This window comes from Tenrec ecaudatus, chromosome 1, assembly GCF_050624435.1.
Source record: "Tenrec ecaudatus isolate mTenEca1 chromosome 1, mTenEca1.hap1, whole genome shotgun sequence".
Lineage (NCBI taxonomy): Eukaryota > Metazoa > Chordata > Mammalia > Afrosoricida > Tenrecidae > Tenrec > Tenrec ecaudatus.
In genome coordinates, this window is record NC_134530.1 from 134,129,993 (window position 1) to 134,143,247 (window position 13,255).

Sequence of the window (13,255 nt, forward strand, 5' to 3'; positions counted from 1 at the left end):
CAATCCAGTGATTTGCACCCCCAAGCCCCAAACCAAACTCACGGCCATGGGGCCAATTCTGACCTAAGTCTATCCATCGCACAGGAAGTGCTGCCCCTGTGGGTTTCCGAGACCGGACGGACGATGGGCATAGAAAGCCTCATCTCTCCATTTTGGTTAGCAGCTCAACTTATAACCCGCTACGCCATCGGGGCTCCTGTACCACCGAGGGACTGCATTTGCTAAAAGGCACCCGGATGAAAAAATAAAGTGAACACAAACTTGAGGTTTTGGTCTAGGCGCTAATTTCCTGTTAAAAGTTTGCCATTGAATGTAACTTTATTTTTTTCCTCTGATAACTCAAAACACCGAGAGGTGTGTTTTTACTAAAGTACATTTCTAAATCACAGAATCTTTAAACCATGCGTTTGAAGCAGAAGATACCAGTTGTAGTTACAATTAAGTAAAGAATCTAGTTCTTTAGATTTTGACCAGAGTATATGGGCAGCTTCAACGATCTTTTCCCAATTTTTATTTTTGCTTGTTAAACAGGTTGACAAGGCCAGTGACATTTTATTAAGATTCATTCTCATAGGAAAGAAATACGAATGAAAATTGAAACACACATGGAAATAACTAGTCCAGTTGTATTAATGGACCATGTGAATGGCATCATAAGAACGAATTAATCTTAGATTCACTAAAACTAAACTCACTGCAAGGGAGTTGATGCTGACTTAGAGTCTCTGTAGGACAGGGTAGAACTGCCTTGAGGGTGGGGGATGGAGGGAGGTGGGCTGTTTCTAAAACGAAGAAGTGCATAGAAGTACTTTCCAAGAAGTGGTTTCGAAATGCTGACCTTTTGGTTAGCAGTCCACTGTGTAACAACCACACCAGCAGGACTCCAGACTTTAGATTAGGGTTATGATTAAGGGCCATGAGTAGGCACTTCTACAAAGAACTTCCCCCACCCCCACCCCACCCCAAGAGGTCTGGTAGGCCCTTTTGCCTATATTTTTCTATTATATTTTGTTCATTACACTTTGTTCACACTACAAAAACAGTTAAAGCCAGAAGTCTTGTGTTACAAAGGTTTGTTTGCATGACACTTTACCGCATGCTAAACCTCTCGAGGACGGGATTGCTTTCTTTTCCTATTTGCATCTCCAGAGAAAAAGTCCATTAATTGATTTATTGCTTTCTGTGCTAGTTACTATGACAGTCTGTGGCGCTAAATCCGGAACCGGTCACTCCCTTTATTGTCAATTTATAAATGAAAGAAAACCCTAACCTCGTTGTTGAGTGGCTTTGGACGGTAAAACCTTGATAGTGCCTCATTAGGAGGTAAGAGACTGGTGTGACACATGTTATAAGAGTGCTGAAGGAGATGTGGCCCTGGAGGAATGGGTTGGCGAGAATGCTGGTGCGGTCGGTGCACTGAGTTACCCAATATGCCTCCTCTAGTCAGTCTTTGTGGGATTTCCACCAAATGACAGTGTGTGAATAGAATGCCTTTGATATTAAGATGAAAACTGGAGAATAAAAATCCAGGTGCTGGCTTTAGGTACTGTAATTTTTCGTTTGCATGGCATACATTTTATCACGGTGACTTAGGAAGGATGGTATATGATTGTAGTGTTGGTGCATTATTATAACCTAAGGACTGTCTGAATGAGCTTGTATATTTGGATGTAAAGACATTTTTAAAGCCTAACCTTTGATTGATCTGGTTGGTTAAAAGAATTAACCAATGAGGAAGCAGGTTAGGGGAAAGAAAACCGTTTTAAAATTAGCTTTACTTCCTGTCACTGAGGTTAGTAGTTGTGGTTGAGTCGGTTCTGATGGCTGGTGACCCCATGTATGTCAGAGTAGAACTGGGTTCCGGGGGTGGTTTTCTGTGGCCCGTTTTGGAGAAGTACATCTCTACGCCTTTCTTCCCTGGTGGCTAGTCCTATACCTCCAGCATTATGGTTAGCAGTTGAGTACACCACCCAGGGTATCTCATTGTTGAGGTAATATAAGAAGGTTGTATTTCAGGTCTTGGGATAGCATTCAGGCAGTGTTGTGACAGTACTGTGAGGCTGTGCCAGTCAGTCTTACACGGAATTCTGTTGAGTTGGTAATCTTGTGTTATGTTTACTACTGGTCCCTATTTTATCTCTAGGTTTGAATACCTATTGCATTGGCTACAGAGAACTTGACAACATTCATGATAAAGGGTTCATTAAGGAAGCTAACAGGTTATGCAAGTGAGAAATGCCAAGCCACGTTACAGATTTCTCTTAGGACTGTTAAGAGGAGCAAACTACTGGGCTGTAAGCCTCCACCAAAAGGCATCCAGGGTAAGCTCTGTGGGTCAGCAGTTCTAGCTCCTTGAGACTCGGCTCCACTTCCATGGGTCAGCAAGCCCAACTCCCCAGTCAAGTCCTCAGAATCACCCCGTGCCACAAGTCAACCTCTTGTCCCAAAGCACCCAGCTTTACTTGCTCCGTGGGCTGGTACGTCCACCACTCTGCCCCACGCTCGGGCTCTGGTTCTGCTGCTGCTCCTCCGATGCCGGACCCGTCCTCTGGATCCAGGAGGCGCACTGCACAGGGGTCTCTGCCTCAGAGGACATGCTTCATGCCTGCTCCTGCTGCTTGTGAGCTCCGCCTGCCTTGCAGAGGACTCCAGGGGAGCCTGTGCACAATGCTCCGGGGAGCCCTCTCAGGAGCTTCTCCCTCCTCCTCACCAGGCCCATGCAGTACAAGGTAGTTTGGCAGGAGTTAGAAACTTTGGCTCGGAGAGCCTCATTAAATATTCACCACCTCTGTAAACCAACTTGTGCCTAAGTGGTACTTTTTACCTATAGTAAGTCAATATAGCCCGTGGGTGACCATCATTGTGATCTGAGTTGAAAACCAGGGGAAATGATAACTCCATGTGTGTCAGTCAGTTCTTTTCTTTGATTCCATCCAACTTTAGTGTTGGCTTGGCAGCTGGCCTTCAAAGGAACAAGCGGCTCCGCAGCTCAGGATCCAGAGTGACTAGAATCTTAATTGGCAACCTCTATCTTGGGTCTCTCTCAATTTTGGTCTACTTTTGATCAATATTTATTAATTGACAGCTTGCTTAGGTCTCAAAAGACAATGGAGACCCACGTTGGGATCCCAGGTTGTTTTTATGGTAGTCAGTGATAGTGGTTTTCAATCTACTTTCTTGGTCTTTAAAAAAACAATGTTTGTGAGGACACAAAGCACAGTCCCAGAAAACATCAAGACGGTAAGCAGTGTAAAGAATGCAGCTCTCTTTTTAAGTTATCTTTTGGGCTTTTTGCTCATCCTGTACCTTCTTTCTTGATGTGTATCATATTGGCAAGCATTCTGGTGTGGTGCAGTGGGTGACCTGATATGGCTCTTCCAGCCAGTCATTGCAATTTCTACCAAATGACTTTTTGGGAATATGCCAACAGGAGGTGTTTTGCCCCACCCGAGGGGACTGGATCCGTGCAAGTAATGTGAATAAGCTACACGGCACTCATGTTGGGCATGTGGAGCTCGGAATGGGTGGACTGGCCAGTTTTGCTGTCCCACTAGGTTCAAAGTTTGCCTTGTCCGAAGCAGGAAAGGGGGATCTCACTGCCGTCAAGGAAGAAGACCCAGGAGCAGAGTGTGTTCCTTGGATGCTGGAACCTCCTCCATCTAGGACTTGGAGCTGTGACACCAGAGAAGTGGTAGGCAGTGACAGCGACAGAGAGAGGCAGCAGAACCAAGCGCACACGTGAGAAAACGGAGTGTCCTTGGGCCAGTGGCCTACAGGTGGAGCCCAGGCACCCGAGGGCAGAGGGTTGCATGGCTGAGCAGTCTGCGAGAACAACTAAGGAGAGGTGATGCAGACGGAAGACCTGTGTCTAAGCATTTTGGATCCTAATTGTAAACTGTTAGCTTTCCTAACAAACCCCGTGATGGTGACTATTGTCCTCGAGTTCTGTGTAGCATTGCAATGAAATACAATGAATTATAGGCCCGAGCAGAGAAGTAGAGCTTGCCATGGACTGACCATTGGTGTTAGAATAGGTTCAAGAAAGTTGCAGGTTGGGGCATGCATGCTCTCTGCCTCATAGAAATTGGCCTTAGGCCGATCCTGACCTTTCCTCTCCCCCTGCTGAAGTCAGAGGAGGCCAGGTGCCCCGCCACACCCTTTTTATACACACGATTTGGCGATGACTCTCAAATCTAGTGAAAACCCATTTTTCTATGACATAGGAAGTTAAACAGAGAATACAACTTGGCAGATGATGAATCGTCATCAGAAACCCGATTTGAAGATATATCCATAAAGCATGGCATTATAAATAATAACTAGGTTTGGAGGTGGGGTGGAAGGTGGGTGGTAGAGTTAACCTCCAGTGGAGTAAAGCTGGTTGGACATTGAATGTCCTATGTTTAGTGAGTAGGTGGGTTTGTTGTTACTTTTGAGGGTCTTTTTGTGGATAGGAACTATTTTTTTTATCTTGGAGAAAGCTTAGAACTTAAAAGTCAGTGTTTCCTAAAGTTACACCGGCTCTCAAACTTGACCGCACACCTGAGAAGTTAGGAAAACACCCAACAACTGTTAATTCCTAGGATGTACACCCATTAATTGGTCAGGGGTGAAGCTTGGACATCAGGATTTTAGAAAACCTTTTGCACGATTCCAAATGGTGGCCTAAATTGAGAACCGCTGCTCTTGCGATGTACCGCGAACCAACACAACCCAGTGCTGTAGGACCACACTCCCCCCGGAGCTGGCTCAGTGCATTGTCTTGCTGAAGAGTCCTAGTTCTGAATAATACAGAGTTTTTACTTTGCTTAATTATGAGTTTTCCAAAGCACGTCATCTGAAACAACACTCCCCCTCCCCCCGCCATTTCTAACTTCCAGGAGAATGAGTGTTCTAAACAGATGGACTTTTGTGGAACTGTGTTTGTGCTGCTTGCTAAGAGAATGGACAAGGCATCATATCGTGGTTTTTTTTTATCTCCTTTGAACAAGAATACGCAAGTTTTCCTTAGAGCAACTGTGAGGCCAGAAACACCTCCCCTAGCAGTGTGTACACACCTCCGGTTGGCAACCCTTCACTGTCATTTACCACGGAAATGAATCTATTGTTTGTGTTAAGGGAGGTGTTTGTTGTGTTTTGAGGATGCCCCTTGGTGATATCCTTGTTGCTGAGCTATGTCTTAATGTGGCTGACTTTTACTTAATGAGAAATTTCAAAAGCAATTATTTGTGATCTTCCAGGCATGCCAGAACTTGTAGGTCTCTAAACAAAGGCTGAAGGGGGTCAACCACTTAGAATTTGGCACCAGGCTACCTTCTTTCTTCTAAAGCGAAGTAAACATGTGTTGGTAGTTAACAATGATAAAATACCTCTCTTTACATGAGTTGTTGAACCAGTTATTTGTCAAAAAATGGCATATTGATTTTCATCAGCTTACTTTACTATTTAACTTTGTACTAAAGAGGGAGAGAGAGCTGCTTGCTCTGTCTTCCCCCACTCCCCTTTCCCCCCCCCCCCCTCTCTCTCTCTCTGTTGACCATTTCATTCTGCTGTGAGTGAATTTTTACACAGCAAACTCGTTTTCTAGCCGATAACTCACACACGCGTCATTTCCTGAGGCTGATTGCAGCCCCCCTTGTGCGTCAGTTCCCTCCCCTCTGTTTGCCCACTTCCACTGCGTCAGCCTCCCTGCTGTCTCTTCCTGCCTTGTCATCTTTGGTTCTGGGCAGGCGTGATCCTTTTGGTCTTGTATAGTTGATGATGCTAAACAGCCCATTATTCCAAGGTGTTAATGCTTATTTAGAGGCCTGTGTGCTCATTGGCTGTTAGGTGGCCTCTGGGAGTGTTTTCAGTTTCAACTTAGAAGGTGGTTTTAGGGCTGCAGTCTCGAGAATCCTTCTGGTCTCTTTCAGACCCACACGTCTGGGCTTTTTATATTTTTGTTAATTTGAATTTTGCTGCACATTTTGACCCATTTTAATCAGGCCCTTCTAATGTGGCCGTTGTCAGAATGGTCGGCATTGGTAGCTGGCACCACCCACCTCTCTGGTATCTGAAAAGAAGAAGCCGTGCTCCATCCTTGGGCACGATTGACTACTGCACGGAGCCCCCGGTTTTCCACATTCTCCTTTGCTCTGAGCGGGAAAAGACCAACCGCTGCTTCTTAGACGGATACTAGCAAGCTTTTAAGACTCAGGTGCTACCAGCCAGCTTAGTATTTTGTTGTGTTGCTGTCAGGAGCTGGTGAGTTGGTTCTGACTCAGCGATCTTATGTTGAGCCCATTGTTGCCACGGGGTCCATCCACCTCCTCGGTGGCCTCCTTTGCTGACCTTTACTTTATCAAGCGTGATGTCCTTTGTCAGGGGCTCTCCTGAAAACATGTCCAAACTGTGAGATGAAGTCTCGCCATCCTCCTTCTTAGGGACACTCTTATTAATCATCCGTGTCCTGCTGACTGACCTAGTGGGTACACTCTTGACGCCATGCCCCTTATCCTTTAAGCCCAGTAGCTGTCCTGATGCCCAGGTAGTTTCTAGAACTGTGACCGCTGTGTATTCTATGTGGAGGGCCTTCACCATATTTGTGGGAAGAGTCCATTATCTCTGAATTTAATTTTTTCCATTTACTTTTGAAACTCCCTCATATAGATGAGTATGTGTGTAGCATTTATAAATTTGTACGTAGAAATGATCCACCACCAGACCTGTATATGTACTATGGGGCTTCACAAAGGTGTGGAAGAAATGAAACAGAAAGCTAATGAAGTTTTCCCAGGAACCTTTTCAAGCCACTTCACCTGTGGGTAGTGTTACTGCTGTTGCAGGATTGTCTGCTCTTACCAGTTGCTTGCCCTTCTGTCATTGACTTAATTCATTCAGCATAATGTTTTTAAGATCCATCTATGTTGTGAGGTGTTTGAGGGAGCCAGCATTATTCTTTATCGTTGTGTAGTATTCCTGTGTGTGTGTGTGTGTGTGTGTGTCACAGTTTATCCATTCAACAATGTCCCCCAGTCTGTAGGTTCTTTTATTTATTTTATTTTATTAAAAAATGATTTTATTAGGGGCTCATACAACTCTTAATCACAATCCATACATACATCAATTGTGTAAAGTGCATTTATTGTCCACCTCATTCTCAAAACATTTGCTCTTAAAGGCCCTGGCATCAGCTCCTCATTTCCCCCCTCCCTCTCTGCTCCTCATTCCTCATGAGCCCTTGATAATTTATAAATCATTATTTTGTCATATCTTGCCCTGTTCGACATCTCCCTTCACTCACTTTTCTGTTGTCCGTCCCCCAGGGAGGAGGTTATATGTACATCCTTGTAATCGGTTCCCCCTTTCCACCCTACCCTCACAGCTCTTAGCACTGATCCCGAAGGGATCACCCGCCCTGGATTCCCTTTGTTTCCAGTTCCTATCTGTACCAGTGTACATCCTCTAGTCTAGCTAGATTTGTAAGATAGAATTGGGATTGTGATACTGGTGGGGGAGGAAGCATATAGGAACTAGAGGAAAGTTGTATTTTTCATCGTTGCTACACTGCACCCTGACTGGCTCCTCTCCTCCCCGTGACCGTTCCCTAAGGGGGTGTCCGATTGTCGACAGCTGGACTTTGGGTCTTGTAGGTTCTTTTAAACTCTTTTGGTGAAGTCTTTTTATGAACCAAAGTACTTAATTTTTAGGAGGTCCCATTTATCTAGTTCAGGGGTGCTCACACTTTTTCAGCATACGAGTTACTCATAAAACGATGAAACCCAAATGATCTACCAACTACAAAAATGCAAAACATTTTTATTTATTACATTTATTCATAATTTTATGGAGAATTCTTTATATGTACAATGTATGTTTGTGTACCATGCCTAAACGCATAAGTCCACATTGCACCACACAACACAATTAACTCTGTACATTTTTTGTCATGACCTGAGTTTACTCTGATGACTTGCACTGAATGGAATGAGCCAAGGATGCTGGACAGTAGCTGCTGACAGCCAGCCTCAAGCACACTTCCAAGTGATCATCTGTCATGGTGGAACGGTTGAACTTAGTGATCTTTATGTGGGAAAAGTCTGACCGAATAATGTAGTCAAAGAGGTAGCACGTTTTCTCATGTTTGGGTCCTTTCCCTCTGCGAGTAAGTTCCAGAACTGTTCATGCGCTCTGGGCTTCAGCTGAATGTCGGCTTGTAGTGCCAAACCTCCCATTTCGTACTAAAGTGATAACGTTTTTGTCTTCTTACTTGGCCCAGCTCCCCCACTCATGTTAACACCCTTTCTTACGTTTAAGAGAAAAAAACCAAGGTCTAAAATTTGGTGATAACTTAGCTTGTCAGTTTTGCTGCACTCAGCGCAGCTGTTTGTGCATGTGTTTGACACCTCAGATTGCATCTGATTGGCTGCGCTGTGTATCAGTTCAGTGACGGGATTGATGATAGGCTTAAGTCTAGTTTTTTAATGCCATTCCATCTACCCACACTACATTTGCGATTGACTAATATATCGTGTCGACCTACCGAGCACCCCTGGTCCAGTTTATATTCAGTTGTTTGTGTATGTTTGGTTGTATTTGATAGTCTGTGCCAGGAACGAGGGCTCGGAGGTTGTTCCTGTTTCCCTCAATGAAACCTGTGCTTTGAGGTGTTACGGCTAAGGCTCTGGTGCATTTCGAGTTAGTATTTGTGCATATGTTGAGGTATGGATCTTGTTTCTTATTTCTGAAAATGGGTATTTACTATGATTTTCTCCCGAGTTTCAGGAATAATAGTAAATTACTCTTGTGCTTTCTTAAGACTCCTATAGATGATTTCCTTTCATTCCCAAGTGTTCGTTGTCATTGCTCTGTGTGTTTTTTGGATCAGCTCTGTTCCTTGAGCATAATAACCTTTACCTTTGATGCTTGGTATGCTGGGAAAGGACGTAGCATTAATTTTGAATGGTGAGGATGCTCTTGTCTTTCAGGTGTTGGAAATAGGTTAGTCAACAAAACAAAACAAAACAAAACACAGTTGCCTTTGAGTAGACTGTGACTCATTGTGGCTTATTTGCATCAGAGTCCAACTGTGCTCAGTAGGGGTTTCAGTGGCTGATTTTTCAGAACTGGATCGTCAGGTCTTTTTGGGGCATCTTGGGGTGGACTTGAACCTCCCACTTTCTGTTTGGCAGTCCAGTGTGTGAACGCTGTGCACCTCCTCGGGACTCCGTTTATCTACCAGTCGGAGCATTTTATTTATGTTCTAAGTCCATGCTCAGCAAGTGGGGCGCACGGAGTAACCTGAACCAGCATGAAAAGTTAGACTCTCAGATTGTTCTTGTTAAGGTGGTAAACACGCACCCCGAGACAACAGCTGAAGGCACACCGGAGGCGTCGTGCCTTAAACGTTTCCCGCTAACCACAAGGCCAGCAGCTCACACCGCCAGCCGCCCCCTGACACAAGGGTGAAGCTGCCTGCTCCTTTAAAGAGATAGTCTCGGAAACCCTGTGAGTCAGAATCAATTCAATCGATTCAATGGCAGCGAGTTTAGTTGAGGAGGCTCCTCCATCCGGAGGAGCCCTGCTCACACACCAGTCCAGTACCCGGCTGCCAACTGTGAACGCTTGAGCCCACCAGCAGGCTCCCCGGGAGAAGGATACGGCAGTTCTGTTTCCAAAACGATAATCGTTTTCGAGATCCTACGGGACAGTTCTACCCTGTGTTACAGAGTCGCTGTGAGATGGGCCTAGCTCAGCGGCAGAGTTTTATTATGTAGGATCTCAGAACAGAAATAACTCTCAGCATTTCTGTGGCCCACCAAGTGCTCTTAGAGAGGGGAGTTAGATCTATTCTCTGTTTTATCCTCTGGAACAAGCCAGTGGTTTAATGATTTGTGCTATAAAAATTGGGCCATCTAGATATTTCCTAGTCTTTATTTCATGGTCCCAGATGAATCCCATATTTTCCGTAGTTAAGAGTATTTTTATAGTACATTTCCAAAAGCCAGTTTGTTTTGTTGAATGCCTATTATATGCATTGCTTCCTCCTGCCCCCACTAGATAAATTATTTTATTTTTAAACCAAAATGAATATGACTAAATGGGCGAGGCTCTAATGTTGCTAATAGGCTCAGGGTCTGTGCTTCTGGTGCCTGCTATGGCTAATTTTAGACTTGGTCTCTTCTGTTGACTTTATGTGACCAACCTTTTTTTTTTTTTAACAATTTATTGGGGCTCATACAATTCTTATCACAGTTCATACATATACATACATCAATTGTATAAAGCACATCTGTACAGTCTTTGCCCTAATCATTTTTTTCTCCTCTTTTCTTTTTTTACATTTTATTAGGGACTCATACAACTCTTATCACCATCCATACATATACATACATCAATTATATAAAGCACATCCATACATTCCCTGCCCCAATCATTCTCAAGGCATTTGCTCTCCACTTAAGCCCCTTGCATCAGGTCCTCTTTTTTTTCCCCTCCCTCCCCTTTCCACCCTCCCTCATGTGCCCTTGGTAATTTATACATCGTTATTTTGTCATATCTTGCCCTATCCGGAGTCTCCCTTCCCTTCTTCTCTGCTGTCCCTCTCCCAGGGAAGAGGTCACATGTGGATCCTTGTAATCAGTTCCCCTTTTCCAACCCACTCACCCTCCACTCTCCCAGCATCGTCCCTCCCACCCTTGGTCCTGAAGGTATCATCCACCCTGGATTCCCTGTACCTCCAGCCCTCATATGTACCAGTGTACAGCCTCTGTCCTATCCAGCCCTGCAAGGTAGAATTCGGATCATGGTAGTTGGGGGGAGGAAGCATCCAGGATCTGGGGGAAAGCTGTGTTCTTCATCGATACTACCTCACACCCTAATTAACCCATGTCCTCTCCTAAACCCCTCTATGAGGGGATCTCCATTGGCCGACACTTGGGCCTTGGGTCTCCACTCTGCACTTCCCCCTTCATTTAATATGGTATATATATACTTATACATATATACATATACACATATATACACATACATACACACACTTATATCTTTTTTTTTTGCATGATGCCTTATACCTGGTCCCTTGGCACCTCGTGATCGCACTGGCTGGTGTGCTTCTTCCATGTGGGCTTATTTGCTTCTGAGCTAGATAGCCGCTTGTTCACCTTCAAGCCTTTAAGACCCCAGTGACCAACCTTTTATGCCACGGTTTGCACTTGATCTTAGCCAAAAGGCCGAGAAGTGTTATGTGCCATGATTTAGAATTCTTTTATTTTTAAAAATAAAAATAAGAATCGGCTTTAATGGATTACATAAAATTTCAGCTATGTTTAATACATATTTTACACTTTAAGAATTACAGTAGATGACTTTAATTTTATCAAGAATAACCCAGGCTATGGAAGCACATTCACTGAAAACTGTTTAAGCCCCGCACAGCCTTCATGCACCTATTTTTCAGTCAAAGAGGTAGTCCTCATTCAAGTTCATCCCATGATTCCGTTTCCGCCGTCCACTCACACGTACTCGTTCAGTAGACAGAAGACATAGTCTGTTTTTACTGTCAGCAGCTGTTTCCTTTTCTGTCACATAAGATTTACATAATCGTACATCACTACCCAGCCTTTTACCTTTGTACCCACAAGCATTGCCTCATGTGACTCTCATTGTAGAAAACTACCAAAGCACAAGATAGCAAAATGGCAGTCTGGACTTTGTTCCTGGGGTTTTTCATGTTTGCCCATGGCCCTGATGTATAATCGCAACAAACAGCCCCACATTAACGTTAAGGTTGGTGCTTCGAGCCCATCGGGCTCTCTGGCCGCAGGAAGATGCGGCTTCTCTGCCCCTGTCAAGACTCACAGCCCCAGGACCCCTGTGAGCTGAAACAGCTTGATGGCAGTCGGCTGGGCTCTGGAAACACTTGAGCGTTGTAGAACCGAAAACAACAACAAAACCTCAAGCTCACTGTCCTCAAGTTGATGCTGCCGTATAGTGACGCCCTGTAAGACTGTGTAGACCTGCCCCCTGCAGGTCCTAGATGGTAACACTTTCCAGGGGTAGATAGCCTCATCTCGGTTTCAAACTGCTGACCTTGTGGGTTAGCAGCCGCTACACCAGCAGGGCTCCTCTTTCAGAACGGAAGAGAACCGGCACCGGTCATTCCCTTATCTGATCTCCCTCTGAGCCTCTCCAGCTGACACTTCCAAATAACTTTTGTCCTTTGTCATCTTAAAATCAGCTCATCAGTTTCTCCGGTCAATGAGCCACAGTTTCACTCCCTATAACTTTGGTCAATGGCTTGAGCTTTTCTTCCCCTGTTTCCTCCTTCAACGGTGTCATCACTTCCAGAGCCGTCGTTTTTGCACTCTTGTTGGTTTGGACTGAATCGCAAATGCCCTTCCTGGCTCTTTAGGTCTGGGCAGCAGTGTTTGCCTCCTGTTCCAGGATCTCATAGACAGCAGTTGGACCCACCAGCATTTGCATATGCAGGAGAAAGATGGGGCTGTCCAGGGAGCTCTCCTCTGCCCCAGGGTGACTGTCAGTTAGAATGACGCCGTGGCCGTGGTCTTTTGGTGGGGAATGGGATTTGCAGAGTTTTTATCTGGACCTTTCCCATGCTGCTCCACCAAGGATCTTGTTTTTTTAACAGGGGACTTTGAATGGCTTCCGAGAGCCCTTGATCCACACCATAGCCCCATTGGTTAGATGGATCTGGTTGGTAAAAGGGTGCAGATAGATTCCCATGGTGACTGATGAATCCTGGGAGACCCACACCTTGGCCTCAGGTGTCCCTGTTCCATAAGGACCACATTCCCAAGACTAGCTTAGCTCTAGCCAGCTCAATGCAGCCAGTTAATTCAGTGTCCTTCCTCTACAGCTTAAAAAAAAAATCCCTGGTGGTGGTGGTGATGGTGGTGGTAGTAGTAGTAGTAGATACTTACGTGTTGTGCTGTGGATCCATAGTTTGAAACCACGAGCCCCTCAGCAGGATGAAGACGGGGCTTTCTACTCCCCTTGAGCCTTATAGTCTCACCAACGTACAGGCACAGTTATGTCCTGTCCTGTAGGGTCCACATAGTTAGGCATCAACTGGATGCCAGCGAGGGGAGACTTTCCCATAACAGTTCTGTGTGTCTGCCTGCCTTCTGCCTTATAAAAACAAGATAGCAAAGAATTCATGTTTCACACATTTCTGCTTCTTTGGATGAACGAAGTGATCAGTGGCAGCCTATGTTAAATCTGAGAAGGACGGGGTTCTCTGATCTGTTAAGCGCCA

General features: G+C 45.0%; 1 protein-coding gene across 3 annotated transcripts in view; it reads left to right on the forward strand.

The window, feature by feature from the left end:
* CDC14A (cell division cycle 14A) overlaps nt 1-13,255 on the forward strand; it is a 174,705-nt gene that overhangs the window by 80,532 nt on the left and 80,918 nt on the right. The gene's annotated exons all lie outside the window — the stretch shown is intronic.